General features: G+C 50.5%; 9 non-coding genes across 9 annotated transcripts; all 9 read right to left on the reverse strand.

Moving 5' to 3' along the window:
* Positions 1 to 1505: 1505 nt before the first annotated feature.
* TRNAE-UUC (transfer RNA glutamic acid (anticodon UUC)) lies at positions 1506 to 1577 on the reverse strand. The gene has a single exon. It is a non-coding gene; the product is annotated as a tRNA-Glu (tRNA).
* A 901-nt stretch (positions 1578 to 2478) lies between these two features.
* On the reverse strand, positions 2479 to 2550 carry TRNAE-CUC (transfer RNA glutamic acid (anticodon CUC)). Its single transcript has one exon. It is a non-coding gene; the product is annotated as a tRNA-Glu (tRNA).
* A 901-nt stretch (positions 2551 to 3451) lies between these two features.
* On the reverse strand, positions 3452 to 3523 carry TRNAE-CUC (transfer RNA glutamic acid (anticodon CUC)). Its single transcript has one exon. It is a non-coding gene; the product is annotated as a tRNA-Glu (tRNA).
* Positions 3524 to 6370: 2847 nt separating this feature from the next.
* Positions 6371 to 6442, reverse strand: TRNAE-CUC (transfer RNA glutamic acid (anticodon CUC)). Its single transcript has one exon. It is a non-coding gene; the product is annotated as a tRNA-Glu (tRNA).
* Positions 6443 to 7343: 901 nt separating this feature from the next.
* TRNAE-CUC (transfer RNA glutamic acid (anticodon CUC)) lies at positions 7344 to 7415 on the reverse strand. The gene has a single exon. It is a non-coding gene; the product is annotated as a tRNA-Glu (tRNA).
* A 901-nt stretch (positions 7416 to 8316) lies between these two features.
* Positions 8317 to 8388, reverse strand: TRNAE-CUC (transfer RNA glutamic acid (anticodon CUC)). The gene has a single exon. It is a non-coding gene; the product is annotated as a tRNA-Glu (tRNA).
* A 1676-nt stretch (positions 8389 to 10064) lies between these two features.
* On the reverse strand, positions 10065 to 10136 carry TRNAE-CUC (transfer RNA glutamic acid (anticodon CUC)). The gene has a single exon. It is a non-coding gene; the product is annotated as a tRNA-Glu (tRNA).
* Positions 10137 to 11037: 901 nt separating this feature from the next.
* On the reverse strand, positions 11038 to 11109 carry TRNAE-CUC (transfer RNA glutamic acid (anticodon CUC)). The gene has a single exon. It is a non-coding gene; the product is annotated as a tRNA-Glu (tRNA).
* A 900-nt stretch (positions 11110 to 12009) lies between these two features.
* TRNAE-CUC (transfer RNA glutamic acid (anticodon CUC)) lies at positions 12010 to 12081 on the reverse strand. The gene has a single exon. It is a non-coding gene; the product is annotated as a tRNA-Glu (tRNA).
* Between the last annotated feature and the right edge of the window lie 1322 nt (positions 12082 to 13403).

The raw sequence follows: 13403 nt of genomic DNA on the forward strand, positions 1-13403 counted from the left end.
TCTGGAGATTGGCTAATGCTAGTCACCAGAAAGCAAGGGAACTGCTAGTGTAGCCAGTCTGTTGCTTTAAATCAAACGCCGACTCCACCCAAGAGCATCTGGCTGCATCAGAAGGAGTTGACTCGTAACCTGGTGTTTATCCAGAAGGCAAAGTCCCATTACTTATGCAATGCTGTCATCAAGTGTGCCTCCGAGCATCTTTGGCTATGGTCGACAGAGTCTGGGAAGAAAGCGGCAAAGGTTTTGAGAAAGTGGCTTCTCAGAAAGAGACCCACATCAAGCAGCAGAGACTGACGTTGACGCATTTCATGTCACCGTCATTGTGTTTGTATTAAGCTGGCTGAGTTGGCCAGGTGGGTATAAAGGCTGGAAAAGGTTCACAATGCTGATTGGAGCTGAGAAAGCCATTGGGATGGATGGCGAAACCTTTTTCAGCTCTGCTAGGCAGAAGCCCAGACGACGGTGTCCAGCTACTACCAGTGTTCTGAAAGAAGCAGAAAACCTGCTGGCTTCGGGTGGAGAAAGAAGATTTTTCCCTGACCAGGAATCGAACCCGGGCCGCGGCGGTGAGAGTGCCGAATCCTAGCCACTAGACCACCAGGGAGAGCTGGTTTGGCTCTTCCCAGGCAAGCGAGAGGAAGTCAAGGGCAAATTGCTGATGCGGAGTGGATGCATTCTGGAGTCAGAAGCAATATCTCCAAAAAGGGGTGAAGGAGGCTCTTCTTCTAGCTACAGCTGGTTAGCAGTGGATTGTCCTCACCTCTAAACAGCCCTTTCAAAAGGAGAGCTTGTGTTCCCTGACCTCGGATCTAAAGTGGCAGGGAGAGCGTGGGCTACTAATCACCAGACAACAAGGGCCTGCGGGTTTAGCCAGTCTGTTGCTTCAAAGAAAACCCTGACTCCACCCAACAGCATATTATCGGTGCATGGGAAGGAGTGGACCTCTAACATCTTATTGTTCCAGAAGGCAAGGTCTGGAGATTGGCTAATGCTAGTCACCAGAAAGCAAGGGAACTGCTAGTGTAGCCAGTCTGTTGCTTTAAATCAAACGCCGACTCCACCCAAGAGCATCTGGCTGCATCAGAAGGAGTTGACTCGTAACCTGGTGTTTACCCAGAAGGCAAAGTCCCATTACTTATGCAATGCTGTCATCAAGTGTGCCTCCGAGCATCTTTGGCTATGGTCGACAGAGTCTGGGAAGAAAGCGGCAAAGGTTTTGAGAAAGTTGCTTCTCAGAAAGAGACCCACATCAAGCAGCAGAGACTGGCGTTGACGCATTTCATGTCACCGTCATTGTGTTTGTATTAAGCTGGCTGAGTTGGCCAGGTGGGTATAAAGGCTGGAAAAGGTTCACAGTGCTGATTGGAGCTGAGAAAGCCATTGGGATGGATGGCGAAACCTTTATCAGCTCTGCTAGGCAGAAGCCCAGACTACGGTGTCCAGCTACTACCAGTGTTCTGAAAGAAGCAGAAAACCTGCTGGCTTTGGGTGGAGAAAGAAAATTTTTCCCTGACCGGGAATCGAACCCGGGCTGCGGCGGAGAAAGCGCCGAATCCTAGCCACTAGACCACCAGGGAGAGCTGGTTTGGCTCTTCCCAGGCAAGCGAGAGGAAGTCAAGGGCAAATTGCTGATGCGGAGTGGATGCATTCTGGAGTCAGAAGCAATATCTCCAAAAAGGGGTGAAGGAGGCTCTTCTTCTAGCTACAGCTGGTTAGCAGTGGATTGTCCTCACCTCTAAACAGCCCTTTCAAAAGGAGAGCTTGTGTTCCCTGACCTCGGATCTAAAGTGGCAGGGAGAGCGTGGGCTACTAATCACCAGACAACAAGGGCCTGCGGGTTTAGCCAGTCTGTTGCTTCAAAGAAAACCCTGACTCCACCCAACAGCATATTATCGGTGCATGGGAAGGAGTGGACCTCTAACATCTTATTGTTCCAGAAGGCAAGGTCTGGAGATTGGCTAATGCTAGTCACCAGAAAGCAAGGGAACTGCTAGTGTAGCCAGTCTGTTGCTTTAAATCAAACGCCGACTCCACCCAAGAGCATCTGGCTGCATCAGAAGGAGTTGACTCGTAACCTGGTGTTTATCCAGAAGGCAAAGTCCCATTACTTATGCAATGCTGTCATCAAGTGTGCCTCCGAGCATCTTTGGCTATGGTCGACAGAGTCTGGGAAGAAAGCGGCAAAGGTTTTGAGAAAGTGGCTTCTCAGAAAGAGACCCACATCAAGCAGCAGAGACTGACGTTGACGCATTTCATGTCACCGTCATTGTGTTTGTATTAAGCTGGCTGAGTTGGCCAGGTGGGTATAAAGGCTGGAAAAGGTTCACAATGCTGATTGGAGCTGAGAAAGCCATTGGGATGGATGGCGAAACCTTTTTCAGCTCTGCTAGGCAGAAGCCCAGACGACGGTGTCCAGCTACTACCAGTGTTCTGAAAGAAGCAGAAAACCTGCTGGCTTCGGGTGGAGAAAGAAGATTTTTCCCTGACCGGGAATCGAACCCGGGCCGCGGCGGTGAGAGCGCCGAATCCTAGCCACTAGACCACCAGGGAGAGCTGGTTTGGCTCTTCCCAGGCAAGCGAGAGGAAGTCAAGGGCAAATTGCTGATGCGGAGTGGATGCATTCTGGAGTCAGAAGCAATATCTCCAAAAAGGGGTGAAGGAGGCTCTTCTTCTAGCTACAGCTGGTTAGCAGTGGATTGTCCTCACCTCTAAACAGCCCTTTCAAAAGGAGAGCTTGTGTTCCCTGACCTCGGATCTAAAGTGGCAGGGAGAGCATGGGCTACTAATCACCAGACAACAAGGGCCTGCGGGTTTAGCCAGTCTGTTGCTTCAAAGAAAACCCTGACTCCACCCAACAGCATATTATCGGTGCATGGGAAGGAGTGGACCTCTAACATCTTATTGTTCCAGAAGGCAAGGTCAGGAGATTGGCTAATGCTAGTCACCAGAAAGCAAGGGAACTGCTAGTGTAGCCAGTCTGTTGCTTTAAATCAAACGCCGACTCCACCCAAGAGCATCTGGCTGCATCAGAAGGAGTTGACTCGTAACCTGGTGTTTATCCAGAAGGCAAAGTCCCATTACTTATGCAATGCTGTCATCAAGTGTGCCTCCGAGCATCTTTGGCTATGGTCGACAGAGTCTGGGAAGAAAGCGGCAAAGGTTTTGAGAAAGTGGCTTCTCAGAAAGAGACCGACATCAAGCAGCAGAGATTGGCGTTGACGCATTTCATGTCACCGTCATTGTGTTTGTATTAAGCTGGCTGAGTTGGCCAGGTGGGTATAAAGGCTGGAAAAGGTTCACAGTGCTGATTGGAGCTGAGAAAGCCATTGGGATGGATGGCGAAACCTTTTTCAGCTCTGCTAGGCAGAAGCCCAGACGACGGTGTCCAGCTACTACCAGTGTTCTGAAAGAAGCAGAAAACCTGCTGGCTTCGGGTGGAGAAAGAAGATTTTTCCCTGACCGGGAATCGAACCCGGGCCGCGGCGGTGAGAGCGCCGAATCCTAGCCACTAGACCACCAGGGAGAGCTGGTTTGGCTCTTCCCAGGCAAGCGAGAGGAAGTCAAGGGCAAATTGCTGATGCGGAGTGGATGCATTCTGGAGTCAGAAGCAATATCTCCAAAAAGGGGTGAAGGAGGCTCTTCTTCCAGCTACAGCTGGTTAGCAGTGGATTGTCCTCACCTCTAAACAGCCCTTTCAAAAGGAGAGCTTGTGTTCCCTGACCTCGGATCTAAAGTGGCAGGGAGAGCGTGGGCTACTAATCACCAGACAACAAGGGCCTGCGGGTATAGCCAGTCTGTTGCTTCAAAGAAAACCCTGACTCCACCCAACAGCATATTATCGGTGCATGGGAAGGAGTGGACCTCTAACATCTTATTGTTCCAGAAGGCAAGGTCTGGAGATTGGCTAATGCTAGTCACCAGAAAGCAAGGGAACTGCTAGTGTAGCCAGTCTGTTGCTTTAAATCAAACGCCGACTCCACCCAAGAGCATCTGGCTGCATCAGAAGGAGTTAACTCGTAACCTGGTGTTTATCCAGAAGGCAAAGTCCCATTACTTATGCAATGCTGTCATCAAGTGTGCCTCCGAGCATCTTTGGCTATGGTCGACAGAGTCTGGGAAGAAAGCGGCAAAGGTTTTGAGAAAGTGGCTTCTCAGAAAGAGACCGACATCAAGCAGCAGAGACTGGCGTTGACGCATTTCATGTCACCGTCATTGTGTTTGTATTAAGCTGGCTGAGTTGGCCAGGTGGGTATAAAGGCTGGAAAAGGTTCACAGTGCTGATTGGAGCTGAGAAAGCCATTGGGATGGATGGCGAAACCTTTATCAGCTCTGCTAGGCAGAAGCCCAGACGACGGTGTCCAGCTACTACCAGTGTTCTGAAAGAAGCAGAAAACCTGCTGGCTTCGGGTGGAGAAAGAAGATTTTTCCCTGACCGGGAATCGAACCCGGGCCGTGGCGGTGAGAGCGCCGAATTCTAGCCACTAGACCACCAAGGAGAGCTGGTTTGGCTCTTCCCAGGCAAGCGAGATGAAGTTAAGGGCAAATTGCTGATGAGGAGTGGATGCATTCTGGAGTCAGAAGCAATATCTCCAAAAAGGGGTGAAGGAGGCTCTTCTTCTAGCTACAGCTGGTTAGCAGTGGATTGTCCTCACCTCTAAACAGCCCTTTCAAAAGGAGAGCTTGTGTTCCCTGACCTCGGATCTAAAGTGGCAGGGAGAGCGTGGGCTACTAATCACCAGACAACAAGGGCCTGCGGGTTTAGCCAGTCTGTTGCTTCAAAGAAAACCCTGACTCCACCCAACAGCATATTATCGGTGCATGGGAAGGAGTGGACCTCTAACATCTTATTGTTCCAGAAGGCAAGGTCTGGAGATTGGCTAATGCTAGTCACCAGAAAGCAAGGGAACTGCTAGTGTAGCCAGTCTGTTGCTTTAAATCAAACGCCGACTCCACCCAAGAGCATCTGGCTGCATCAGAAGGAGTTGACTCGTAACCTGGTGTTTATCCAGAAGGCAAAGTCCCATTACTTATGCAATGCTGTCATCAAGTGTGCCTCCGAGCATCTTTGGCTATGGTCGACAGAGTCTGGGAAGAAAGCGGCAAAGGTTTTGAGAAAGTGGCTTCTCAGAAAGAGACCCACATCAAGCAGCAGAGACTGGCGTTGACGCATTTCATGTCACCGTCATTGTGTTTGTATTAAGCTGGCTGAGTTGGCCAGGTGGGTATAAAGGCTGGAAAAGGTTCACAGTGCTGATTGGAGCTGAGAAAGCCATTGGGATGGATGGCGAAACCTTTATCAGCTCTGCTAGGCAGAAGCCCAGACGACGGTGTCCAGCTACTACCAGTGTTCTGAAAGAAGCAGAAAACCTGCTGGCTTCGGGTGGAGAAAGAAGATTTTTCCCTGACCGGGAATCGAACCCGGGCTGTGGCGGTGAGAGCGCCGAATACTAGCCACAAGACCACCAGGGAGAGCTGGTTTGACTCTTCCCAGGCAAGCGAGAGGAAGTCAAGGGCAAATTGCTGATGCGGAGTGGATGCATTCTGGAGTCAGAAGCAATATCTCCAAAAAGGGGTGAAGGAGGCTCTTCTTCTAGCTACAGCTGGTTAGCAGTGGATTGTCCTCACCTCTAAACAGCCCTTTCAAAAGGAGAGCTTGTGTTCCCTGACCTCGGATCTAAAGTGGCAGGGAGAGCGTGGGCTACTAATCACCAGACAACAAGGGCCTGCGGGTTTAGCCAGTCTGTTGCTTCAAAGAAAACCCTGACTCCACCCAACAGCATATTATCGGTGCATGGGAAGGAGTGGACCTCTAACATCTTATTGTTCCAGAAGGCAAGGTCAGGAGATTGGCTAATGCTAGTCACCAGAAAGCAAGGGAACTGCTAGTGTAGCCAGTCTGTTGCTTTAAATCAAACGCCGACTCCACCCAAGAGCATCTGGCTGCATCAGAAGGAGTTGACTCGTAACCTGGTGTTTATCCAGAAGGCAAAGTCCCATTACTTATGCAATGCTGTCATCAAGTGTGCCTCCGAGCATCTTTGGCTATGGTCGACAGAGTCTGGGAAGAAAGCGGCAAAGGTTTTGAGAAAGTGGCTTCTCAGAAAGAGACCCACATCAAGCAGCAGAGACTGGCGTTGACGCATTTCATGTCACCGTCATTGTGTTTGTATTAAGCTGGCTGAGTTGGCCAGGTGGGTATAAAGGCTGGAAAAGGTTCACAATGCTGATTGGAGCTGAGAAAGCCATTGGGATGGATGGCGAAACCTTTTTCAGCTCTGCTAGGCAGAAGCCCAGACGACGGTGTCCAGCTACTACCAGTGTTCTGAAAGAAGCAGAAAACCTGCTGGCTTCGGGTGGAGAAAGAAGATTTTTCCCTGACCGGGAATCGAACCCGGGCCGCGGCGGTGAGAGTGCCGAATCCTAGCCACTAGACCACCAGGGAGAGCTGGTTTGGCTCTTCCCAGGCAAGCGAGAGGAAGTCAAGGGCAAATTGCTGATGCAGAGTGGATGCATTCTGGAGTCAGAAGCAATATCTCCAAAAAGGGGTGAAGGAGGCTCTTCTTCCAGCTACAGCTGGTTAGCAGTGGATTGTCCTCACCTCTAAACAGCCCTTTCAAAAGGAGAGCTTGTGTTCCCTGACCTCGGATCTAAAGTGGCAGGGAGAGCGTGGGCTACTAATCACCAGACAACAAGGGCCTGCGGGTATAGCCAGTCTGTTGCTTCAAAGAAAACCCTGACTCCACCCAACAGCATATTATCGGTGCATGGGAAGGAGTGGACCTCTAACATCTTATTGTTCCAGAAGGCAAGGTCTGGAGATTGGCTAATGCTAGTCACCAGAAAGCAAGGGAACTGCTAGTGTAGCCAGTCTGTTGCTTTAAATCAAACGCCGACTCCACCCAAGAGCATCTGGCTGCATCAGAAGGAGTTGACTCGTAACCTGGTGTTTATCCAGAAGGCAAAGTCCCATTACTTATGCAATGCTGTCATCAAGTGTGCCTCCGAGCATCTTTGGCTATGGTCGACAGAGTCTGGGAAGAAAGCGGCAAAGGTTTTGAGAAAGTGGCTTCTCAGAAAGAGACCGACATCAAGCAGCAGAGACTGGCGTTGACGCATTTCATGTCACCGTCATTGTGTTTGTATTAAGCTGGCTGAGTTGGCCAGGTGGGTATAAAGGCTGGAAAAGGTTCACAATGCTGATTGGAGCTGAGAAAGCCATTGGGATGGATGGCGAAACCTTTTTCAGCTCTGCTAGGCAGAAGCCCAGACGACGGTGTCCAGCTACTACCAGTGTTCTGAAAGAAGCAGAAAACCTGCTGGCTTCAGGTGGAGAAAGAAGATTTTTCCCTGACCGGGAATCGAACCCGGGCCGCGGCGGTGAGAGCGCCGAATCCTAGCCACTAGACCACCAGGGAGAGCTGGTTTGGCTCTTCCCAGGCAAGCGGGAGGAAGTCAAGGGCAAATTGCTGATGCGGAGTGGATGCATTCTGGAGTCAGAAGCAATATCTCCAAAAAGGGGTGAAGGAGGCTCTTCTTCTAGCTACAGCTGGTTAGCAGTGGATTGTCCTCACCTCTAAACAGCCCTTTCAAAAGGAGAGCTTGTGTTCCCTGACCTCGGATCTAAAGTGGCAGGGAGAGCGTGGGCTACTAATCACCAGACAACAAGGGCCTGCGTGTTTAGCCAGTCTGTTGCTTCAAAGAAAACCCTGACTCCACCCAACAGCATATTATCGGTGCATGGGAAGGAGTGGACCTCTAACATCTTATTGTTCCAGAAGGCAAGGTCTGGAGATTGGCTAATGCTAGTCACCAGAAAGCAAGGGAACTGCTAGAGTAGCCAGTCTGTTGCTTTAAATCAAACGCCGACTCCACCCAAGAGCATCTGGCTGCATCAGAAGGAGTAGACTCGTAACCTGGTGTTTATCCAGAAGGCAAAGTCCCATTACTTATGCAATGCTGTCATCAAGTGTGCCTCCGAGCATCTATGGCTATGGTCGACAGAGTCTGGGAAGAAAGCGGCAAAGGTTTTGAGAAAGTGGCTTCTCAGAAAGAGACCGACATCAAGCAGCAGAGACTGGCGTTGACGCATTTCATGTCACCGTCATTGTGTTTGTATTAAGCTGGCTGAGTTGGCCAGGTGGGTATAAAGGCTGGAAAAGGTTCACAATGCTGATGGGAGCTGAGAAAGCCATTGGGATGGATGGCGAAACCTTTTTCAGCTCTGCTAGGCAGAAGCCCAGACAACGGTGTCCAGCTACTACCAGTGTTCTGAAAGAAGCAGAAAACCTGCTGGCTTTGGGTGGAGAAAGAAGATTTTTCCCTGACCGGGAATCGAACCCGGGCCGCGGCGGTGAGAGCGCCGAATCCTAGCCACTAGACCACCAGGGAGAGCTGGTTTGGCTCTTCCCAGGCAAGCGAGAGGAAGTTAAGGGCAAATTGCTGATGCGGAGTGGATGCATTCTGGAGTCAGAAGCTATATCTCCAAAAAGGGGTGAAGGAGGCTCTTCTTCTAGCTACAGCTGGTTAGCAGTGGATTGTCCTCACCTCTAAACAGCCCTTTCAAAAGGAGAGCTTGTGTTCCCTGACCTCGGATCTAAAGTGGCAGGGAGAGCGTGGGCTACTAATCACCAGACAACAAGGGCCTGCGGGTTTAGCCAGTCTGTTGCTTCAAAGAAAACCCTGACTCCACCCAACAGCATATTATCGGTGCATGGGAAGGAGTGGACCTCTAACATCTTATTGTTCCAGAAGGCAAGGTCTGGAGATTGGCTAATGCTAGTCACCAGAAAGCAAGGGAACTGCTAGTGTAGCCAGTCTGTTGCTTTAAATCAAACGCCGACTCCACCCAAGAGCATCTGGCTGCATCAGAAAGAGTTGACTCGTAACCTGGTGTTTATCCAGAAGGCAAAGTCCCATTACTTATGCAATGCTGTCATCAAGTGTGCCTCCGAGCATCTTTGGCTATGGTCGACAGAGTCTGGGAAGAAAGCGGCAAAGGTTTTGAGAAAGTGGCTTCTCAGAAAGAGACCGACATCAAGCAGCAGAGACTGGCGTTGACGCATTTCATGTCACCGTCATTGTGTTTGTATTAAGCTGGCTGAGTTGGCCAGGTGGGTATAAAGGCTGGAAAAGCGCCGAATCCTAGCCACTAGACCACCAGGGAGAGCTGGTTTGGCTCTTCCCAGGCAAGCGAGAGGAAGTCAAGGGCAAATTGCTGATGCGGAGTGGATGCATTCTGGAGTCAGAAGCAATATCTCCAAAAAGGGGTGAAGGAGGCTCTTCTTCTAGCTACAGCTGGTTAGCAGTGGATTGTCCTCACCTCTAAACAGCCCTTTCAAAAGGAGAGCTTGTGTTCCCTGACCTCGGATCTAAAGTGGCAGGGAGAGCGTGGGCTACTAATCACCAGACAACAAGGGCCTGCGGGTTTAGCCAGTCTGTTGCTTCAAAGAAAACCCTGACTCCACCCAACAGCATATTATCGGTGCATGGGAAGGAGTGGACCTCTAACATCTTATTGTTCCAGAAGGCAAGGTCTGGAGATTGGCTAATGCTAGTCACCAGAAAGCAAGGGAACTGCTAGAGTAGCCAGTCTGTTGCTTTAAATCAAACGCCGACTCCACCCAAGAGCATCTGGCTGCATCAGAAGGAGTAGACTCGTAACCTGGTGTTTATCCAGAAGGCAAAGTCCCATTACTTATGCAATGCTGTCATCAAGTGTGCCTCCGAGCATCTATGACTATGGTCGACAGAGTCTGGGAAGAAAGCGGCAAAGGTTTTGAGAAAGTGGCTTCTCAGAAAGAGACCGACATCAAGCAGCAGAGACTGGCGTTGACGCATTTCATGTCACCGTCATTGTGTTTGTATTAAGCTGGCTGATTTGGCCAGGTGGGTATAAAGGCTGGAAAAGGTTCACAATGCTGATGGGAGCTGAGAAAGCCATTGGGATTGATGGCGAAACCTTTTTCAGCTCTGCTAGGCAGAAGCCCAGACAACGGTGTCCAGCTACTACCAGTGTTCTGAAAGAAGCAGAAAACCTGCTGGCTTTGGGTGGAGAAAGAAGATTTTTCCCTGACCGGGAATCGAACCCGGGCCGCGGCGGTGAGAGCGCCGAATCCTAGCCACTAGACCACCAGGGAGAGCTGGTTTGGCTCTTCCCAGGCAAGCGAGAGGAAGTTAAGGGCAAATTGCTGATGCGGAGTGGATGCATTCTGGAGTCAGAAGCTATATCTCCAAAAAGGGGTGAAGGAGGCTCTTCTTCTAGCTACAGCTGGTTAGCAGTGGATTGTCCTCACCTCTAAACAGCCCTTTCAAAAGGAGAGCTTGTGTTCCCTGACCTCGGATCTAAAGTGGCAGGGAGAGCGTGGGCTACTAATCACCAGACAACAAGGGCCTGCGGGTTTAGCCAGTCTGTTGCTTCAAAGAAAACCCTGACTCCACCCAACAGCATATTATCGGTGCATGGGAAGGAGTGGACCTCTAACATCTTATTGTTCCAGAAGGCAAGGTCTGGAGATTGGCTAATGCTAGTCACCAGAAAGCAAGGGAACTGCTAGTGTAGCCAGTCTGTTGCTTTAAATCAAACGCCGACTCCACCCAAGAGCATCTGGCTGCATCAGAAAGAGTTGACTCGTAACCTGGTGTTTATCCAGAAGGCAAAGTCCCATTACTTATGCAATGCTGTCATCAAGTGTGCCTCCGAGCATCTTTGGCTATGGTCGACAGAGTCTGGGAAGAAAGCGGCAAAGGTTTTGAGAAAGTGGCTTCTCAGAAAGAGACCGACATCAAGCAGCAGAGATTGGCGTTGACGCATTTCATGTCACCGTCATTGTGTTTGTATTAAGCTGGCTGAGTTGGCCAGGTGGGTATAAAGGCAGGAAAAGGTTCACAATGCTGATTGGAGCTGAGAAAGCCATTGGGATGGATGGCGAAACCTTTTTCAGCTCTGCTAGGCAGAAGCCCAGACAACGGTGTCCAGCTACTACCAGTGTTCTGAAAGAAGCAGAAAACCTGCTGGCTTTGGGTGGAGAAAGAAGATTTTTCCCTGACCGGGAATCGAACCCGGGCCGCGGCGGTGAGAGCGCCGAATCCTAGCCACTAGACCACCAGGGAGAGCTGGTTTGGCTCTTCCCAGGCAAGCGAGAGGAAGTTAAGGGCAAATTGCTGATGCGGAGTGGATGCATTCTGGAGTCAGAAGCTATATCTCCAAAAAGGGGTGAAGGAGGCTCTTCTTCTAGCTACAGCTGGTTAGCAGTGGATTGTCCTCACCTCTAAACAGCCCTTTCAAAAGGAGAGCTTGTGTTCCCTGACCTCGGATCTAAAGTGGCAGGGAGAGCGTGGGCTACTAATCACCAGACAACAAGGGCCTGCGGGTTTAGCCAGTCTGTTGCTTCAAAGAAAACCCTGACTCCACCCAACAGCATATTATCGGTGCATGGGAAGGAGTGGACCTCTAACATCTTATTGTTCCAGAAGGCAAGGTCTGGAGATTGGCTAATGCTAGTCACCAGAAAGCAAGGGAACTACTAGTGTAGCCAGTCTGTTGCTTTAAATCAAACGCCGACTCCACCCAAGAGCATCTGGCTGCATCAGAAGGAGTTGACTCGTAACCTGGTGTTTATCCAGAAGGCAAAGTCCCATTACTTATGCAATTCTGTCATCAAGTGTGCCTCCGAGCATCTTTGGCTAAGGTCGACAGAGTCTGGGAAGAAAGCGGCAAAGGTTTTGAGAAAGTGGCTTCTCAGAAAGAGACCGACATCAAGCAGCAGAGACTGGCGTTGACGCATTTCATGTCACCGTCATTGTGTTTGTATTAAGCTGGCTGAGTTGGCCAGGTGGGTATAAAGGCTGGAAAAGGTTCACAATGCTGATTGGAGCTGAGAAAGCCATTGGGATGGATGGCGAAACCTTTTTCAGCTCTGCTAGGCAGAAGCCCAGACGACGGTGTCCAGCTACTACCAGTGTTCTGAAAGAAGCAGAAAACCTGCTGGCTTCGGGTGGAGAAAGAAGAATTTCCCTGACCGGGAATCGAACCCGGGCCGCGGCGGTGAGAGCGCCGAATCCTAGCCACTAGACCACCAGGGAGAGCTGGTTTGGCTCTTCCCAGGCAAGCGAGAGGAAGTTAAGGGCAAATTGCTGATGCGGAGTGGATGCACTCTGGAGTCAGAAGCAATATCTCCAAAAAGGGGTGAAGGAGGCTCTTCTTCTAGCTACAGCTGGTTAGCAGTGGATTGTCCTCACCTCTAAACAGCCCTTTCAAAAGGAGAGCTTGTGTTCCCTGACCTCGGATCTAAAGTGGCAGGGAGAGCGTGGGCTACTAATCACCAGACAACAAGGGCCTGCGGGTTTAGCCAGTCTGTTGCTTCAAAGAAAACCCTGACTCCACCCAACAGCATATTATCGGTGCATGGGAAGGAGTGGACCTCTAACATCTTATTGTTCCAGAAGGCAAGGTCTGGAGATTGGCTAATGCTAGTCACCAGAAAGCAAGGGAACTACTAGTGTAGCCAGTCTGTTGCTTTAAATCAAACGCCGACTCCACCCAAGAGCATCTGGCTGCATCAGAAGGAGTTGACTCGTAACCTGGTGTTTATCCAGAAGGCAAAGTCCCATTACATATGCAATGCTGTCATCAAGTGTGCCTCCAAGCATCTTTGGCTATGGTCGACAGAGTCTGGGAAGAAAGGGGCAAAGGTTTTGAGAAAGTGGCTTCTCAGAAAGAGACCGACATCAAGCAGCAGAGACTGGCGTTGACGCATTTCATGTCACCGTCATTGTGTTTGTATTAAGCTGGCTGAGTTGGCCAGGTGGGTATAAAGGCTGGAAAAGGTTCACAATGCTGATTGGAGCTGAGAAAGCCATTGGGATGGATGGCGAAACCTTTATCAGCTCTGCTAGGCAGAAGCCCAGACGACGGTGTCCAGCTACTACCAGTGTTCTGAAAGAAGCAGAAAACCTGCTGGCTTCGGGTGGAGAAAGAAGATTTTTCCCTGACCAGGAATCGAACCCTGGCCGCGGCGGTGAGAGCGCCGAATCCTAGCCACTAGACCACCAGGGAGAGCTGGTTTGGCTCTTCCCAGGCAAGCGAGAGGAAGTCAAGGGCAAATTGCTGATGCGGAGTGGATGCATTCTGGAGTCAGAAGCAATATCTCCAAAAAGGGGTGAAGGAGGCTCTTCTTCTAGCTACAGCTGGTTAGCAGTGGATTGTCCTCACCTCTAAACAGCCCTTTCAAAAGGAGAGCTTGTGTTCCCTGACCTCGGATCTAAAGTGGCAGGGAGAGCGTGGGCTACTAATCACCAGACAACAAGGGCCTGCGGGTTTAGCCAGTCTGTTGCTTCAAAGAAAACCCTGACTCCACCCAACAGCATATTATCGGTGCATGGGAAGGAGTGGACCTCTAACATCT

This window comes from Staurois parvus, unplaced genomic scaffold, assembly GCF_062004578.1.
Source record: "Staurois parvus isolate SC_StPar_1 unplaced genomic scaffold, SC_StPar_1.0 ptg001181l, whole genome shotgun sequence".
Taxonomy (NCBI): domain Eukaryota; kingdom Metazoa; phylum Chordata; class Amphibia; order Anura; family Ranidae; genus Staurois; species Staurois parvus.